This window comes from Taeniopygia guttata, chromosome 20 (genome assembly GCF_048771995.1).
Source record: "Taeniopygia guttata chromosome 20, bTaeGut7.mat, whole genome shotgun sequence".
Taxonomy (NCBI): Eukaryota; Metazoa; Chordata; class Aves; order Passeriformes; family Estrildidae; genus Taeniopygia; species Taeniopygia guttata.
The window spans coordinates 12446133-12461331 of NC_133045.1; the positions used below are offsets into that span (position 1 = coordinate 12446133).

Below are 15199 nucleotides of genomic sequence, written 5' to 3' on the forward strand. Positions count from 1 at the left end.
CTCTTAAAGGCTTTCAAAGAATCAAATGCCATTCATGCTAGGAAATAAGGTACAGTCTATATAAACATTTTAAGCACTGTGAGATAAACAATAAATGTTTCCAAAGCCAGTAGACTTTCTTGTATTTTAAACTAAGTTTTAAAATGATTTTGCAGCGTTTCCCAGCAAGGTGAGGGTAGAAGTAGGACTCAGTCCCAGAGAAGTTCTTTTTTTCCCTAGGGAGTATTTAGCAATGGGAGTTGTTTGAGTCCCTTTAGAGAGCAAATGGCTCACAGAATAGTCACTACCACTATTAGTGTCTTGTCAATTGAGATAATATTCATCTTCTCATTAAATACCAACATGCAACTACACTGTTGTATCTTTATGGAGCTCCTTCTCTTGTTGAATGTTTTACTCATTCACACCAGGCAGCCAAATTCTCTAGTACATATGTGTGCTTTAGGATAAAAGATGCATATGTTAGAAAGAGAATTGGCCAACATTCAGGGAACTTTACTGAAAAGGCTGATTCTTTTTCCCTGTCAATAACTAAAAAATAGTTCTAACAATAGCCTGATATAGATTTGCAGTCATGGTGGTATTTGGGGAAGAACTTAGGGTTTGTAGGCTATTGATGACTGTCCTTCTGAACAGTGTTAGAGAGGATTAAAGTAGAATATTTTTTGTCATAGCCCCTTTTGTCTTATCATGAGCTGGGAATGGCATTGTCCTTCCTTCACAAGACCAGCAAAAGTCCATTTGGCTTCCTCTGAGGATAAAATGTGGTCCAGTTTTGTTAAAGAGTGTATTTATTCTTAGGAAGTCCTAACTTTTGCTTAATGGCTTGAAAATAGACACACATTTTAATCAAATTTGGTCCATTTTTTTCCTACAGATGGTGCTATTTTCCCATGAAAAATCTTAAAAGTTTGAAAAATCAACTGCCTTCAATGCCAATTCATTTTTAGTCCAAAGGAAAAGAGGATGTTGCAAGGACTGTTAGACTATGGAGGTGTGTTGTTCTGGTAGTGCATGGAAAGGAAATGGAAGCTCCCCAGTTCCAAAGCTGTCCCTTTCTGTTCTGTCCAAGCAGCCTCTCAATCTGAGCTCTGAAGTGCTGTCACATACTGCAATAGGTTCATACAGTGCTGGGATTTATTTCTGTGAAACTAAGTTTTGTTATTAAGTGCTCCTGCATGCAAACAAGTGGAAAATATGCCTTCGAGAACTTTCTGTGTTTTTGTATTTCTGAATCAATTTTATCTCTTATTCTTTGTCATGACCCACTCTTTTATTGCTTTTGAAATATCCAGTGGTCAAAGCAGGGAGGTGAATGTTCATTCCCCAACCCAGGAACTAAACAAGTCTGACTGTTCTCTTAAGGTGCAAGTTTAATGTATTAAATGCAGTAGGCAGAGACTGAGCATGGACAGGAAACTTGTGCTTCTCAGTCCTTCTCACTCTCCTGGTACAACCTCACAGGATTTGGGTGGTGGTCAGCCTGATAATCTGTTCTGAATGATGCATTCTCACTCTACCTTTTTCTCTTTATGTTGACAGACCATTGATTCCGTGTGCTCCTCTTAGGAAAATATCTGCAGCTATTTCTAACACATAACACAACGTGACTGATCCAGCTTGTTTCATGAGATGTGACTGCTGTGTCAGGTAGGTATAAAATTATCTGTGAGGATGCTCCTTGTAATAACAGCCTGTTGCCCCACTTGTGCCACTCAGTACTTTTTCATTTCTGGTTTGAGTATAAGTGGAGCTTGCAGTCTCCTGGATTACCACTCATACAGAGAGCTGTTATGTGGGCATACCTGTATTAAAAAGTTCCCCCAAAAGTTTTTACATTTAAAGTCAAATTCTAAAAAGGCAGCAACAGCCCATATTGTGTTTGCTGTCACTTTCTGAAAATCCCATTCCTGGTGTGTGCTGTGAACAGGTCTTGTTGGTGCTGATTCAGGCTCAGTCTGAATCAGAAGTTTGTCAAGAGAAATTTCTGAGACAGAACCTGAAATGTCAAAAGGACAGTGCTGAATTAAGAGGAGTCGCCCTTCTCTGGAATCACACAGTGGGAGAGCAGAAAGCAAATCTCATTTCTCCTCATTTCAGACCAGTGAGGGTTTTGTTTTGCTTTTTTTTTTTTTTTTTTTTTTTTTAAACTCGGTGTGTGTCACAGGCTGGCGAAGGCTGAATGTGTCCCTCTGTGGAGACAGTCGCTGCTGGAAACAGGCTGTCACCAGCAGAGTGTGTGACCAAAACAATACAGTTTTCTTTCTTTTCCATTTTTCTCCTTTCAGAACAACTCCTAGATGTTCTGTATACTGGCTGTCAGGAGGAAAAGACAGATGGTGTGACAGTGGGAGAACAGTCTATTTTAGCACTAATAAAAATGGGTCCGGAGATTCATATATGGCAAAAAATTATAAACTGGGCATAGCAGAGATAAAGCAAAATAAGCAGTGACCTTTCAGTGTTAGAGCTGCACAGGTTTTTTTCTTTTGCATTTGAAATTTAGAGTTTTCAATTCTCCTACTGCAAAATATCTATTAAAATGATGCTAGTCCTGGTGTACAGTTTAACTCAAATTTCGAATATTACTGATCAAAATATAGTTTGTTCACAGAAAGTAAAATATTCCCTATTCAAAAATGTTTATTCTCCACATGCATCGGTCCTAAAACTGCTTGCTCTGTGCATTTTGTGTGTATCAAAAACAGGAATAAAAATGGATGTTGCCCCAATTTTGTGAACTTTGGTGAGTTCCTGACAGTTCACCTGTCCTGTCTACAGTTCACCTGACCTGTCTTGTGCAGTTCTGAGGAGTCAGTAATAGCTGGGAAGGAGAGTGTCCATTGCAATTCCTGAGGGAATTCTCCCTGTGTAGCAACCTGCTGGATTTGAGAGTTTCCCCCTTTAGCATTAGTGCAGGTTTCACTGCAAGGGGATGAGGAAGACTCTTGCATGGGCTCTTGTGGAAGGAAAATAATGGGATTTCTTGTTCAGTCAGTCATAAAGTCTCACCTCCTCCTTTGTACTGCGGTTCCTGTAGCCCTGGGGATTTTATATCAGTCTGCAGCATTGGTAGCTGTTAAAATGAAATTACGCTTCCTCTTAAGAGACTTCTTACAGGTCACCATTGCTAGGCCTGTCTTAACTGTTTTCTTTGAAGGAATTCACTTTAAACTTTGCTGAAATTAGCACATCTGCCAGGAGGGAAGGGGATACATGGGCAAGAGGAGATAGATTGCAAGGAAGTTACCACTTCTGTTGCCCAATGCCAGAAGTGTCTGTCTTCTCATTGGTAGAAAGGAAAATATTTCTTCTCTCTTTAAATATAAACACAGCTAATTCCCTGTAGCTATCACTTGACATCTCACAGATTTGACATCTGCAAACTGATTTAATTAATATTTGAACTACCTTTCACAAGTGTATAGCACTTCTAACATGCAGAAGTGCCAAGCCTTTTAGTTGATAAAATACATTGTTTCCAGAGTTTCTAAAGATAAAATAATCTAATTAAGTCACCTTTTCTGTTTTCTTGTGATTTAGTTCTCAAACTAGCACCTACGAATGTCTGAGAAAAGCCCCTCACTGTCACATTTCTCCTCAGTGTCAGTACTTGAAAAGAAATGTCTGACTTTTATGGACAGCCCTGTCAGGGTCAGCAGACTGTGAGGTGCTGAAAGAATGCTGAGCTATTCCTGGGAGGATGCTCTCTGCCTGCCGAGATCCTGCAGCCAACATTTGAGTAGTTTGGTGCAGGGCTCTATTAACTGAGTTGTGAGAACAGCTGTGTGTTCTATACCACTGCTCCCAAACTGCCCTCAAGGATGGAAGAGTGGGATAAAAGAAACAGTGTGGAAGGAAGGAAGTAACAGAAGCCCAATTCAACTCTCATGGAAGTCTACAGGAATTTTTCCGACGATTTCATGGGAACTGAATTAAGTTGTTGGTGAGAAGCCATGTTCACAAACTCCAGACCTCCTCTTCTATTCTACATCTGCACTGGGTCTGTTGAATTTATTAGGAATAAAAATATAGTTTACAACATGTGGAAAATAGAGGGGGTGAAGGTTATGAGAAAACCCCAACTTATTGATGTGGGAGTGGAGACCTCTTGCAAAATGGACTGTTTCAAATGTACTAAAAACGTGTTCCCCCCCAGCACCCAAAGCCTTCCTGCATTCATAGTCCCTGACTTCATCAGTTTCACAGCATTACTTTTCAATCAGAAAACATCATAAACACAGGAAGGCAGATTTATGGCTGTTTATTAGCCAGCACCATTACTGTATTTACTGTAGTGTGAAAAAGGAAATCGGGGAAAAGTGCTATAAATCTCAGTGGCTGCAACCCAGATGCATTTATTTACTTACTGGGTACTTCCCTAGTAGCTTAGCAGATGCCTGCTAGTTTACACTTATATTTTGAGCATATCAGCAGAATGCTCTAGAGGGATGGGTGTTAAAATCCTGCTGGGGTCTGTTGTGGGCACTGCTAGGAAGAAGCTACTGAAATGTGTTCAGTTTAAGCAGCTAAAATAGTTATTGAAGAAACACCAAGGTGTTAACCAATCACTGTGTTTAAAGGGAGTATATTTATAAATTTGGAAGTATGTAAATACACCATCTTGCAATAACAACAGATAAACATCTTGCTATTCAAATGATAGGAATAAAAGCAAAACTCCTGACTTTTAACATTAAGATATTCTCTGTTCAAAGACGAATAAAAATTCTCAAATATTCTCTAAAGTTATGGAGCTGTAATATCCCACCTGTGCTATGTAGGGGGCTGGTGTCAGCTGGGGAGTTGTGTTTCCTGCAGGCCAGACCCAAAGGTTGTACTTTACCATTGGAGATATAATTGTAGTTTATTCCAAGACAGTAAGTAATCTGCTCCTGGATTACCTATTTCCATCTGCACTGAAAAAAAAAAAATAAATATTTTGGACATGGTTGTTTTCTAATGTTCAGAAATGCAAAAATACTTCCTTACAGAAGTATTCTGCATTGTTCTCAGTAACCATGTCTTCTTTAAAGTAAAGAACATGACTTCAGCAAATGTGGCATTTTTTAGGCCTGTTCTTTACACCTTCTTTATCTAGAGGCATCTAATTAATGACTGGAAGTTAAATTGAATGTGTTTAGGCTTCAAGAGTCTGAAAGTTCTACTTAATTTATCAACTTTCCAATAAAAGCACAACTTCTTTTTTTCAGTTCAGATTTGTGGTCAGATGCAAAAGCTGTATCTAGATGTGTGGTTGAAGTCCAAATGTATTTTTCCTAAAGGAAAATCATGAATCCATTCAAAAAAAAAAAAATATCTTCACTGATACTCAGTGAATCAGGAATTAAATTCACCCCAAAACCTAAAGGGTTTTAATTTTTACTACTTTTTCCTACTTAGTATTGGCTCTTATTGTTAATGCTGTTTTTAAAATGAACAGTAAAATGCAAAGAGTATAAATTATAGATGAACAGTTTCAATGAGGCTGTTGATTGCAATGACTGAAATCTAATTAAGCAGTTTAAGATCTAAGTGATATTATTATTAAAGAATTATGTTAACAGAGCATTTGATCAGCCTCATAATTTGTTTTATGTGAATTATACTTAGGAGATAATGTGATTCCAAGTGACAAAAAGCTCAGTTCTGTTTCTTTCCTCTTTTTTAGAGAAAACTAATATGCTATATTTAAATTAAAATAAATTGACAGAGAGGTCTCCTGGAAACAAAAGCACTATTTTAGCATCTTAAATTTAACTGACTTCATATAAATACTAATACTGACTACAGGGTTTGAGATGACATTGTGAAGTACTTTTAAAACAGGAATGGAAATGTCTGCAGATGAATATATGCAAATACATGTATATTTTTACACAGACATGCTAATTTGTTATGATGACAGACTTATTAGCAGTAGCGAGCAAAGTGGTTGTGCCACACTACCTTTTTGACTGTGAAATCTGTAAATATCCACTTTTTAATCTAAAACAATTCAGTGCATTTTCTAAGTCAATGGGAATGCATTGGGAAGACATTTATTATTTCATTTACGAGTACAGTTCATACAAATTTATGAGCACATTGGATTGCTTCCTGTGTGATACAGATAAGTAGCAATCATGGGGACAGCGTGCTAGATAAATATATCCCTTATTTTTGGAAATCAGGTCTGTGCTTGGTGACTCTGAGAGTCAGCCTTGGTCTGATTGTAATTAATGTTTGTGCTTTTCTCACTCTCTGAATTCTATCAGTCCCATCTCTGTCAGGTCCCAGCAGAGCATCTCTTACAGAGTCAAGAGACAATTCAGCGTGTCTAGGCTAATCACACATTACACTTTCTTGCTGCTTGTACACAGGTGTTGTCTAGCAGAGGTGTCCCAAATTTCACCATAAACTTATTTCTGTGAACATCCTTTCCTCACCTCAGTGCCAGCTCCCCTTGCCTTGGATGCTGAAGTGCTCCTTTAAAGTTTAACCCTGTTTGTGTCCACAGAATGTGTCTTGTCCCACCTGCCACAGACAGCTCAGAGCATCTTGGTCAGTCCACAAAGAGAACAATTGGAGTAACTGAAAAAGACAAAATAGGATTCATTTTAGATACAACTGGACACCAAGAATTAGCAAAATACTATATTTTTTTTGTTGGATTGCTTTGATTTTTACTCTGTAGCTCTAAGTTTGTTCCTTGGTTACCATGAAAGGAAACCAGGCAGGATTTCAGTCTTAAAATTTCAGTGTCATATAACTGTGGGTTTGTTTGAAACCAACTGTTATATTTCAGTGCACAGCCTGACGAGCACCCTGGGGAAATGGGCACAATTCCAGGGAGACAATCCTTTTCCCAGGTTAAATGTATTGTGCTGTGGTTGCTGCTGCCTTGACCCTGTTTTGGATGAAAGGACCATGTCACAGCATTGCCATTTCACTGCCTCTCTCCCATAGACATGCCAGGGATTGTTGAATCAGCTCCTGGAATATTCTTGATAAAAACAGCTCCGATTTTGGTGCTGCCTGTGCCCTCCCAGTTTTTGGACATCCAGACATTTTGATTTAATTGAAATATTGTTTCAAGGAGTTACTTGTAATAGATGGTCTGTGGCACATATTTATTTTTAAGCTTTCAAACCAAACAGGGCAGGGGATGAGGGAGCAGATAATGCAGAATGATATGGGCTTGAACTGAGAAGGACTGAGGGTGACAAACACTGCAGAGGAAAGAGAAAGCCATGAAACAAAAGGAGACAAAGCAAGCGTGGCTGGATGATTCATTCTTTGCTGGGCTTTTGCTTTGTGTGTGGCAGGACTCACAGCAATAACCAAACCTTTAAACTCTGCCCCCTGAAATTTGTTATGCCTTTTCTCATATGGCTCATTCTGTATCATTCCTTGAAGACAATCTCTAATGAGCCAAAATGTGCAGTATTGTTTTGAACCCATTCTTGGTTTTCTTTTCATGTCTGGAAGGATGGAAAATTAATTTTGCTCTTGGTCTGGTTCAAAATCTTCCTCCCACACTGTGGAGCCTGGATGTGGTGTTGGAAGATAGTATGTTCTGGCTACAAGCATCAAAGTGAGATCCAAAGGGCAAGCAGCTTTAAATATTTAACTACTAATAATCTGGTTCATAAAACTGACTGTGTGTTTATGGATGACAGCATTGATACTTTATGCTATTGATCTAACAGATGCAGTTAATTCTGTATTTTTAGAATATAAAAATATGCAAAAGTCATTCTTGATAGATAAAAAGAAATAACTCAGCCAAGTTCTTTTACATGTTGATGTGTCAGCAGCCTTGCTATCCGTCATTAGCATTTTTTCTTTATATCTTAAATTTGATCAATAGTTTTCTGAGGTTATGATCAAGTGGCATAAAACATTTTACAAATTCTGTTTGCATGTGATAGATTTTGTGTTCGATGATGGCTCTGATCTAATAGAGGATCCAGCAGCATTAGTAATCACTGACAGACTAGGGCTTAGTCTGTCACCTTTAAATTAAAGGTGAATGGCCACTTCTGGTATTTCAAGTTTTAAGCAGAATGCTAAACATGGTTTTAAAGAGATTTAATTTTAATTGGTCCAAACTGAGTTCTACCCAGAAATCCAGCAACCACTGAGGTCCCAACTCAACCTTTGCATTGGGAACCCAAGAATCCCATAAGACTTTTCAAGCTTACTGCTTCCAAAACACCTTGAGATTCTTAAGCTCAGGTGCAATGGAAGAAGAATTGTTTTGTTAGTGTGTGAAGTGACATGTTGATAGATAGGTACCTCCTGAGTGGTGGTTTCAAATATTAAATGATGATTATCCAGAACTCCAAGGCACTGATTCTTTGAAAGGGCTTTCAATTTTGTGGGAGTAGAATGACAGGGGCTGATTTCAGCTGATTAATACTGAGCTACTAATCTGTACATTCTTTGTTCTTGACAAATTGTATAAATTAAGTTCTGGGGAAGAAGGGACCATCCTTAAATCTGAGAGCAATAGAAAGACTGGTCGAGAGGAACTTGCACTAAGTGCTCCCTGCCTTTTCTTCCTTGAGCATCTCCCAGTTTCAGAGACCCAATCTACCACTCTTCAGCACCCTGTGGGAGAGAACTGTTGTGAATGCACTGTATATGGAAATTTAGGGAGAAATCCATGTCAGAAAAAGCACAGGATGTAATTAGACACAGTAAGCAGTGTGTAAGAAGGAACCAGAATTACCTTTGTCTGTTGCTTATAAAACAGCGTATGATGAACCCACTCATTAAAAAAGGAAGAATAATGAAATGTTTATACTTGCAGAGTCCTAGGGAAATACTGTACCTCTTTCTGTACCTCTTACTTCAGGTAATGTTATCTTGCAGGTCATGGGGAGAGTAGTAATTTGTACAAGAGAAAGAACAAGCCCCAGTATGACTGTAGTACAGCTTGAACTTTAACTTTTGTTTTTGCAGAAGTATCAGGCAGCTGCACAGTCCCTCTCCATTTTTCTCCCCTCTAAAGGTCAGATACCACTTCTTCATTATGTTCTCTGTCTTTTATGCAAGCAGCTTCTGCTGGAAAATTTTAATGTGTCACTCACACATCTGTAGGTTGAAACATCTCTCCAAGGCATCCATCACTCACACACAGCTGTCACCTGGTCATAAAGGTGACCTATTTCATATTAAAAATCCTTTTCCTTTCATTGTCACCACCAGGATATGCTCTACCTTTTCCCTTTCTTTGTCAGAAGTTTAGACTTGGGGGTTAGGTTGAAGATTCTTTGACGGTAAAAGGATGATTTTTTGATTCCTTGCATCACTGTATTCTGTCAATTTTATTTTAGTGCTGAGGAAAAAATCCCCAAACAAACATTGCTTTCTGACAGAGAACACTAGAACACTGTCATACTGAAGGATCACACTTCGTATGCAGTCTTGGTAAAATTGTTTCCACAGTGCAAAGAGTCTCATATGAATTTCATAAATTACAAGGTATCATAGTATGTTATTGGAGTTCCTTGTGGGATTTCAGTGCCTTGTGTCTTTTATATTACTTGGAATATAGTGCTGAATTGTGGAAAAAATAATTAAAAATTAATGTTAATATGAGAGATCTCCTGCATGTTACAAAAGTCTGTGTTATGCAAAATAAAACAGTATGCATAACCTACCATGTTCCTGACATCTCTTGGAATTGTTGAGCAAAACAGTCTGTGTTCACATTTTAGGAGACACAATAATTCTCCAAAAGTTGCAATCTGTCTTGGAGAACCCACAGGTTTGTCACTGAATTTCATTATCAATCAAGGCATTTTTGTGTGGAAAAAAAAGGTGCCTTGAAGAGAACTATATGTAAGAAGAGGAGGATAATTGTCAGGATAAAGATGCTGCCTCTGTTATGCAGTCCTCAGCACTTGATCAGATTTAGCTGTAGCATGTATTGGATTTGAATTTATTTTTATTTTGGAGTTTTAAATTCCTTTTTTTCTCCTCTACTTTCCACTATCATTCCCTCTCAAAGTAGTAGAAAATAATATTTACTACTTATTCATTACATAAGTGATGCAGAAAATCCATTCATCATAATGTTTACTGTCATGGTTTTGCAGTTTGGTTTTTCAGTTTTCAGTTTTGTTTGGTTTTTCAGTTTTCAAACTGAAACCACCATATCTTCCTAATTTTGAGCTATCTAGTTTGTTTTTGCTTTATTTGAAATAGATAAACATGCACAAAGTAATTTGGATACATCTGTGTCACGGTAAAATCTGTACTGATTTAATGTGGTTATCTGGGTTGTGATCAGTCTGGTCACTGGCATAATAAAAACAGTGTTTTTTCCAAAGAGAAGTGGAAACTGAGAAAGTCCTGTTGCTAGAAGAGAAAAAATAATGGAGAGAAATTCCAGGCTTTGGGAAATACAGTTGCCATTGTTCACCTCTCCTGGTGTAACACTGATCCAGTGTAACACCATTACTCATCTCTGCCCTGCCTTCGGGATTTGTTCCACCACGTTCCATTGGACTTCTTGGGGGCTAATGGACCATTCACACTGACTTACCACACCAGATACCAGGCCTAAGCAGAAATATTTTTTTTTATGCTTGGCAGTCCTTTTGCTGGAAAATCTGAATTAGGAGCTTGTGAAGTAACCTTCAATATTGTCGTGAAGTATAAAAATTCCCATTGCTCCCTGCCTCTCACAGCACCGAGACACTCACTGCCATGTCAGTCCTGAAGGAACATACTCTGTTCATGATTCCTTTTAGCTCTGACCCTGAGGGGATCTCATGAATCACTTTGTTTCATGAATTAATCTTAAAAATTACGAAACGGTGATGACTGTGGCGTAAGGATAGTACATTTGAGAGACAAACAAAGGAAGAAAAAGCCCGACAGTGCTGGAAGTAGCAAAGCAACCACAGAAGTGTTTTATAATTTTTCAGAATGTGAATTCTATCAGTGAGGTGCTACCCCTGTCTGAACACAAAATTCTGATGAGTTTGTTCTCTTGTCTAAGAGATACTTCATGTTTTCATGTGACAGTTTGGAGAAACAAACACAGCTCTGGCCTTATGTGGAAAGATATCCTTTGTGGTGTAAGCCAACAGCATTCCACAGGGAATGGGACAGCAGGTTAATGGGACAGGGATGAAAAGAAAAATTCTCTAATGGTAAACATAGCATGTCTTTGCCATTGCTAATTCATGTATACTAGAATATCTTACATTCACTGTGAGCTACAGCCCTTTCTTCTAAAGCTAAAACTACTGTTAATGTTACTGAAAACTAAAATGTTACTGATCAATATATGGGTTTTTTTTTCCAGCTATGAGAGCTGTATAACTGCAATGATTGGCTGAAGTTATTTTTTTTAAAGGCAGATTAAATCATGATCATTCTTTTAACAGATTCATTGAAGAATTAGCACAGCTCTAACAAGTTATCATCAGTCCTATATGTTTTCTACTGATGTTTTTAGGCAAACACTCTTTATTCCTGCTTAGGCTGATTTGGTTTTTAAGAAACCAAAGGAAGCAAGGAATAGTTTCTCACTTGTTCTCGTGTTTGAGGTTGCTTGGACTGTGTCTCCCTGCATTGCAGGGGAACTGAGCCTCTGGCAGATTGTTTTGTGTTTGATTCTGGAGCATTATTGGAGATCCCTTTATAATCTCAGGCTCTGTACATCACTTCAAAGACAGAAAATGTTAAGATGGTATGCAATCATCTGTCATATCTATCACGTAGGCAATGGATTCACTCTAAAAAGCCTTTTAAAATTCTGTAACAATCTTTGAGAACCTTATCTGAGTGCCTAGGTGACATGAAGGCACCTTCAGACTCAAACTGGCTTATACCTTGAAATGCTTCACCTTACTCCAGCCGAGCTCCCCCTGAGGTGAGAAGCAGTTCAGCAGTCAGTATGTGCCTCAGTTTTCTCATTATTGTTTTTAGGTGCATCAGTACCAGGTTTAACCACAGCAAACATCACAGTCTGAAAGTTTAGAGCTACTAATGCAAATACTTGTGAAATCTGTGGATTTAAGGAGCTGCTTTCAGTGTGTGTTCAAATACAAACAGATGCCTACTATATTTTTGATGTGGAGAAGCTTAGGGATTGTTGCTCTTCTAATTGTTCCATTCACAATATTTATTTATACTTACATAGTTGTAACTGGATTCCCACATTCTAGCAATGTTTGTCAAGAAATGTGATTTGTACTATTCTGTATCATCCCAGAATGAGACTGGGACATCTGACTGACTAAATAATGTGTGATAAGTGTTATTACATAAACTTGATTGTACTTACAGTTTGGGGTATTCAACTTCTGTGAACTGCTAACATGGGATTCTCCAGCATGAGTTCCTTGTTTAAGGGAAGATTTATCTCCGTCCTTCATTATTAGGATTCAAACAAACAATTTATGTAATTTCATTCCTAATATTTTTCTCCTTCATTGTGTCTAATTCTTTCTTTTACCTACAGGAAAATCTCTGAAGTGTTCAGATTGAGAATTTGCTGTCTCAGCTGTCTTTGCCTTTTCTGGTGCTTTGTGCTCTGAATTGGGTCACACACAATTTTACAGTGATACAATTGTCCTTTCTTGTGAAAACCGTTCCTCCTCAACTTGCTTCCTCTGCATCTTAAAAGTAAAGTAGGATTCCTTTATGTAGCTAGAATTTCAGGCTGGAACATTCATAGTACTTTTCCAGAAATCTGCAAAACTATTGCTTCAAGTTCCCTTGTTCTGAAGAATTTGAGCAGAAGCTCAGTCTTCAAACCCCAGATATGACTCAGCTATTGTGTAATTATTGTCTGTGGTAGTAGAGAAACTGATGTTAAATGATGCCCAACTTTAGTTACTGGACAAATACTGTTGCTGACTGAAGAGAAAAACTTCTCTTGTAGGAGCTAAAAGTTTGAAGTTTATTATAATGAGAGGGGGCAGCATATGAGATAAAACTAACAAATGATTATAATGCTGTGACAGGAAATGTACCATAATATTGTCATGGCTATGGCCATCTAGTCCAATCCATACCTCTGGCAGTGGCCAGTCCCACATGAAAAAGTTGCAAGGAAGCCCTACAGCAGACAATCCTGGAATATGCTCAAAAGGGCCCATCTGTCCTAACCTCAGGCATGTAGAGGCTACCTTTATACCCTCAAGCAGGAAATTTTTGCCTGATTTTTCCCTCTGTAGAAAAATTTATGTACAAGCTTTTCAACTTGATCTCGCTCCCTCGGTTTTTCTAAGGTATTGAAGAGGTGTGAACACCGTATGTAATGTGCAGAGAGTGTCAGTGGGAAATGAGAAATGGTAAAAACTACTGAAAACAGCAGTGTGTGTTTGAAGTTTGACTCCTGTCTTACTTGCTTATTGCAAAGAGCAGACTGGAGAACCAGATGATACGTGTCAGAAAAACTAAGACCCTCATCACTTTAACAACAAGAAATATTGCTGATTTCCCTCTGAATGTTTAAGAAGCTATTTCAAAATATGTCCAACATTGGCTGCTTCTCTAAAAGTCTGGGCACTATCCAGGAGCAGACTCAGCAGTGTCAGCATGGTAAGAGACAGGATTATCTCCAGGAAATTTAGAAATGAGGAATCCTAGAAATCTCATGAGGTAAGCCAATCTCTTAGAAACTGAGATACACTAGCCAAATGAAGATGTTTATACAAGTTGTATAAGCTTTTAGTCAGTTGCTGAATTCCAATTATTTATTTCCAAACTTTTGGAGAGTCACATAAACCTGTGCCTCTTGCTAGACGTGTGACCACTGTCATGCCTGTAAGACAAGAGGAAATTGGAGATACTCCACGGGAAAAAGATGTAAACCAAGAAAGTCTGTAAAGCATGGCAGTGATCATAAGGGCTTTTACTGACACAGATCATCAGCTGTCTTAGAACTGCTAGACTCGGCTGGCTTTCCAATTCTTCCTTGCAGCTGGTGGGAATTTGGACAGCTGAGGACCTAGACAGACACTGGGGCAGAAAAACTGTGCAGCCTTTTAGCACTGAGGGTTTGTTTTGGAGTCCAGCACTGCCTGATGCTCGCAGCCTGAGGTGCTGAGGGATGTGAATGTCCACGTAACATCAAACACACGTGTTTGTGTGGCCTTTGGGTGGAAAGCATTCAAGCCTCCTTTATTAGTTGTGTCTTTAAAAAGGTACCTTTTGAGGCATCTTTGAGCAAAGGAGCATTTGATTCTCTTGCTCACCTTCAAAGAATTAACTTTAAATGAAGCCTCAGAAATGGAGAAAGCTCCCTACCTTATTGCTTATAGACAGGGACTGTTTTCTTGAGGGATCAGATGTCTAGAAGCTTTCACAATGTGCACGAAACAACTTATGACAGAGTAGCAAGCTGCCCTGTGCCATCACGGCAGCTGGCAGTGAGTCATTGCTTCTGGCCCTGTAATGCAGACCTTGCGTGTCTGGGAAATAATGCCCAGCCAAGTGTGATTGCAGCCTATTATTAAGGCTTTATTTGTGAAATTGGTATTCCTGAGGTCAAACATCTTTCTCTCTATTTTCACATAGTGCTTTTAGACAGCTTTCAATAATGATTGCATTATACCCCTACTATGAAGATACTTTATCTCTTATACAAATTGCTGGTTAATTACTGAGTTGTTTTTCACATCTGATGTGGCTTTTGAGTTAGACAGTATGACATGGAGCCAGAGGCAACACTGACTACTGAAAAAATGGTGTTTCAGCTTTAAAGTGAGTACAAGAATTTCTGGAACAGATGAGTGCATCCCAAGAGTTACTGTAGGTAATGAAACGCATTGTCTGGGAAGTGGAAATTATTTAAAAACAGTGGTTTACCAGGTCTCCAGGTGATGTGTTGGCTTCCTTGAAATGTTTCAGATCTACCTTGAGTGGTAAGGAGGTAGAAAATTATTTTACTTGTAATGTCAACCAGTTCAGAATTGTTCTTTGGTTTATGTGCCTTATAATATCTTGATATAATGACTGGGGAATCTCAAATGTGGGAGCTGACGCTGAACAGGGGAGGATGAGGTGGTGTCCTTACTTTCACAGTGGATTTTTAAGCTCAAGGACCTGGGTACAGGGATATTTGAAAGTATCTTGGGATTACTGTCAGAGATAACTTATCTGTGCTGACTTTCTCCAGATGTTCTTATTTCTGTTGACTGCAGAAGGAATCTGCACAGTGGGTGCTGACGTTTAGATGGGACTAGTT

General features: G+C 38.6%; 2 long non-coding RNA genes across 2 annotated transcripts in view; both read right to left on the reverse strand.

Moving 5' to 3' along the window:
* Nucleotides 1–2129: 2129 nt before the first annotated feature.
* On the reverse strand, nt 2130–8561 carry LOC140680353 (uncharacterized). The gene is made up of 3 exons (XR_012051542.1): nt 6429–8561; nt 4772–4919; nt 2130–4005 (listed from the first exon to the last, which is right to left on the reverse strand). It is a non-coding gene; the product is annotated as an uncharacterized lncRNA (long non-coding RNA).
* A 4172-nt stretch (nt 8562–12733) lies between these two features.
* The window catches only part of LOC115497925 (uncharacterized), a 28085-nt gene continuing 25619 nt past the window's right edge, over nt 12734–15199 (reverse strand). Inside the window, exon 4 of the long non-coding RNA XR_012051541.1 lies at nt 12734–14868. This is a non-coding gene — a long non-coding RNA (uncharacterized lncRNA). The remainder of the gene's footprint in view (nt 14869–15199) is intronic.